This window comes from Pongo pygmaeus, chromosome 14, assembly GCF_028885625.2.
Source record: "Pongo pygmaeus isolate AG05252 chromosome 14, NHGRI_mPonPyg2-v2.0_pri, whole genome shotgun sequence".
Classification (NCBI taxonomy): Eukaryota; Metazoa; Chordata; class Mammalia; order Primates; family Hominidae; genus Pongo; species Pongo pygmaeus.
Window position 1 is genome coordinate 57,280,174 of NC_072387.2, and position 5,088 is coordinate 57,285,261.

The window sequence follows — 5,088 nt, forward strand, 5'->3', positions numbered from 1 at the left end:
ATAGTTCCAAGCATCAAGAAATAAGTAGGAGAGAGAGTCTAGAGAGCAATGGGTAGCCCCCTTAGTGTCTCTGAAAATCAGCCTATAGAGCTGCTGGTAGCACAACTTCAACCCTCTGGGGAACTGAATAGGTTCATCGTGAGAGTGCTGCATTAGCAACACAGCAGGGAAACCATGAGTTCTGGAGGCAGAACACCTGAGTCTGAGGAGCCCTGCTCTTTAGGAGCTGTGTGACCTTGACAACTTCCTGACCCTCTTAGGGACTCTGCTATCTTCCTTGAAAAATAGGGATTAAATGAGATAATGTGTGTGTGGACTGCAAGGCCAGGAAAAAGAAGGTACACTTTTGTGTTCTCTTCCAGGGAGTCAAGGCTCCCCTGCTTCCCCCTTCTCAGCCCCATAGCTCCGAGGAACACAGTAATGACTGCCGGGGCACGCACACAGCAAGCAGCTTTGCCGTGCTGCCCTGCTGTTCTGAAGGCCTTTTGCTGCAAGAGAGATGCACCTGTCATTTCCTGCAGGCGCTTCCAAGGCTCTTCATGGATAAGCTGCCTTAAATGAAAAGGCCATTGTTTGTGTTAAGAAACAACTTTGCTAATCACAGAAATAGCTCCTGCTCTACAGGCCCTGATGGCACCAGTGGAAAGAAGTCAGCATGTCACTGCAGATTCTGGGGCTCCTTGTGTAGGATTTACAGGGGACTACCTGTTGTGGATGGAGTCCAGCTTCATACTTTCCTCGCTGTGATATTGGCCAGGTTGGCCTCACCTCTCTAAGCCTCCATGTCCTTATTTGTATAATGCAGTTACCAATGTCCATATTTCAGGGCTCCTGTAAATATTGCAGATAATGTTAATGAAATGCCTAACGAAGGACCTGGTCTAAAGTGGAGATTCAGTGAGTGCTAGTTCTCCTGTTTCTCTTCTGCCCTCTCTCCCTCAGGCCCACATTTAGAGATGTTCATTTGTAACAGACACGCAGGCAGAGGTGCATTCTGTCAAAAAGACTGTCAAGAACAAGGGGCTCTGCCTGCTTTGGAAGAGTCCCCTGGGTCCGCCCAGTTCCGAAATCTCACCCGCACGTGTTCTTCAGCTCAGGAACTGATGAAGACGACAAAGCGACTTGATAAAAATGGCTGAACCTGCGTGCATAAAAGAGAACAACGTTCAGACACTTCTGTCTGGTGACCCCTGCAAGATTCTGGTATCAAACTCCTGTCTCTCCTCACTGAGGACCAGGGGTTGCCCTGGTGTGGCAGAAGCTATATAGAGGCCCACACCATAATGTCTGCCAAGTCCTCCAGGCCCTTTTACATCTTATGTTCGATTTTCCCTCATTGCTTCTTCTGGAATGTCCACTCCCTGTTTCAGAGCTGAGAATGCTGACTTCTTAGTCTTTTCTTATGCAATTGCTGAAAGTGCAGCTTTTAAGTCCTGCATCATTATCAAATTGATTTCTGCCAAAAGCTTTTCTTCTCCTGCCAATGTTCTGGGAACATGGGTTGCTGCCTTCTCAGTCTGGATGGGTATAGGCCCTATTTGGCCAAACCACAGCACTTCCTGTTTAAATAATTCCCTGAAAGCACCAGCTCATCAGCATGAGTGTTCATCACTTTATCTCCAACTTTCTGTGGTGTTGTTACAGTCTCTGTGGACCTAAAGTTAGAGAAAGAAGGAAACGTGATAAAGCAATTGGCCCCTAGATAATGTCTATCGTTCAAGCACATAAGTGAGCCCAAGCCAAATCCTGAGTTCTGGCTACATGCAGAAGCCCAGGCTAAGTAAGGTAGCAAATACATGCAGTGTATATATGGCATGCACCCTGCCTGCAGGAGTGCCACACACAATGACATAACGCCCTGAAATGGAGACAGTAAACCTGGTCAGTGTTTGCAATGTGGCAAATGAGAGATCAGTCAGCATGTGTGCAGTCTGTGGAAGGTTTCTCAGAGCTGAGAATGAAGTGAGGGGTGTTCAAGAATCTATAGGGATTAAGAAATCAGGGTAACATGGGGAAGCATTCTTGGCAAAAGAAACAGCTCAAGCAAAGACAGAGGTGGAAATTGGCCTGGCATCTTTAAGGCACTGAAAGGCTATCAGCCTACTTGGTCTGTTTATTTTAGGATAATAGTAGGAGTCAAGTTTGTAAAGACAACTGGAGAGGTCGACTTCTAAGCTAAAGAGCTTGGTCTTACTCCTTTAGGTAGTGAAGTCACTGAAAGTTTTTGAGAAGGCAAATGGCACACTGAAAGTGGTGTTTCAGAAAAATTTTATCAGCAGTGGTATTTGGAGGGGGTGACATTAAGGAGTAAAAGAAGAGACTTCAGGTAGTGAGAATCGTTAGAGGGCTTGCAAAGAACTGATATGAAATCATTAGGACTCTAACTAGGATGACAATAGAGGAAAAGGGAAATAAGGGATGGGTTCAACACAAATTGGAGAACAAGCAGATATGAACTTGAAGGAATGACAGGAGAAGCAACGACATCATAGGTCAAAGGCAGAAAATCAGGAGCTTGTTGGCAGGACAATGTATTGTCTGCTTAAACAAGTCAAATCTGAGGTCTGTGGAGACAGTCAGCAAGTGAAAGGTCAAAATGGCTGGTAAATTCCTTGAGATTTGAGGCAGAGCACTGGACTGAATTCCAAGCTGCAAACGTGATCTGGGCATGATTTGATTGGAAAGGATAGCTGCAGTTGTGATGGCTTTTCTCCAGTTGTGTGTGCCTGTGTGAGATTTAAAACAAAGGGAAGACTGCAGGAGATACTGCACTCTTAAGAGAGATTAAGGAGAATGGAAAGAGCAAGGTTTAAAAGCCAGGAGCAATGGGATGAAGAGAATAGGCTGGGGTTTTAATCTTGGAAAGGAGGGCTCTGTAACAAGGTACACTGGGCTCTTGGTAGCAGCATGGGGTGGGGGTGAGAGAGAAAGGGCAGTAAGCCAGGAAAGGACAGGCTAGGTACCTATTTTGGCTTAAGGCTGGCCTCCTAGAGTTGTGGCAAATGTAAGACTGGTTCAGATTCATACTGACATGGAGGTGTCTAAGCAGGTGGGCTGGGGCAGAACTCATGTAGTCAGAAGGCTGGACTTCAAGGATCTTGGCTTCTGAGGGTCTGTCCATCTAAAACAGGATCCCATAAAGAACTAGAGGGAGCAGACAGGATCAGAGTTCAGGCCGGGAGAAGAGGAGGCATCAGAAGGTGGAGGGCAATGGTTTTGTTGTTGTTCTCTAAACCCCAATGGTTCGCCAAGATGCATCTGGGGTTGCTGAAGGGGCAGAGGAGCTCCAAGCTCCCTCACTCCCATTCAACCTAACAGGTTTTTTACTTATTGAACTTTGTGATGTGATAGGATTGAGTCTGAAGAAAGGGTTCCACTACTAAAGTAAAGTTTGAAAATGAATGGCAGATTTGGCCCACCGGAAATAAAAGCAGAGGCATTGTTATTGGCAACAGTCCATCCGTAAAGGAACATGTGAGTAAACCACAGCATGGCTGCTGTGAACAGTGCAGCTGGCAAACATAATCAGCAAGATCTATGCATGTAAGTTGAGTTAACATCAGAGGATATCTGTGTCATACTGGGAAAGGGCAGAAGCAAGTTTCAGGATAATGTAGATGATACATATATTTGTGAAACAAAAAAAAAGGAAAAAGAATCCTATGAATTTTCTTATGTGTTGATATGAAAGATAAGACAAGAAGGGCTCCACACCAGACTTTGGCTTCTTCAGGCACAGGAATTAAAACAGGGTAGATAATTACCACATTTTTAAAGAGAGACTTTTGTATTGTATAAGTGGTTACTATGAGCCTGTATTTTTCTTTTATACTTTTTAGTTAGGAATAAGTATAGATTCATCAGAAGTTGCAAAAATAGTACAGAGAATCCTGTGTTCCATGCATCCACTTTCCCCAGTGGTAACATCTTACATGATGATAAAAGCTAGGAAATTAACATTGGTATAATTCATATACATTGTTCAGATCTCACTTGTTTTATATCCACTCGTGTGTGTGCTTGTGTGCGTATATAGTTGAATGCAAAACTACCACATGTGTAGATTTATGTAACCTCCACCACTATCAGGATACACAATGGTTCTATCACCACAAAGATCCCTCATGCTACTCCTTTATAGTCACACCCGTCCCCACTCCTACTTCCTGTTCCCTGGCAACCAGTAATCTGTTCTTCATTTCTAGAATTTTGTATTTCAAGAATGTTACATAAATGAAAGTATATAGTATGTAACCTCTTGAAATTGGCTTTCTTTTCATTTAGCATAATTTCCTTGAAATCCATTCAAGTTCTTGCATGTATCAATAGTTCATTTCTTTTTATTGCTGAGCAGTATTTCATGGCACAGAGGTAGCACTGTTTATTTAACCATTTACCCATTGAAGGACATGTGGGTTGTTTCCAATTCTGGGCCATTAGAAGTAAAGCTGCTGTGAACATTTGTGTACACATTTTTGTGTAGACATAGCCTTTCATTTCTCTGGTATAAATGTCCAGGAGTTCAACTGCTGGCTTTTAAGGTAAGTGTATGTTTAATTTTTTTAAGAAACTGCCGGACTATTTTCCAGGAAGACAGTACCATTTTACATTCCTATCAGCAATGTATGGATGTGCCAATTCCTCAGTTCTCGTCAACATTTGATATTATTCCTATTTTTTAAATGGTAGCTATTTTAATAGGTGTATAGTGATATTTAATTTGCATTTCCCTGATGGCTAATGATGTTGAACAAATTTTCATGTTCTTTTTTTGCCATCTGTATACCCTTTGATGAGATGTCTGTTTATATCTTTTGCCCATTTTCTAATTTGATCTTCGATATTTTTTATTGTTGAGCTTTGTGAGTCCTATATATATTTTAGATATAACCCTTTTGTCAGATATTTGGTTTGTTAAAATACTTTCTTCCAGTCCAGATATTGTCTTTTCATCTTTTTAATAAAGTTCATTGTAGAGCAAAAGTTTTTCATTTTGATGACGTCCAACTTATTGATTTTCTTCCATAAATCATGTTTTTTCATATCACATTTAAGAACTTTTCATTAACCCTAGGTCCTGAAGATTTT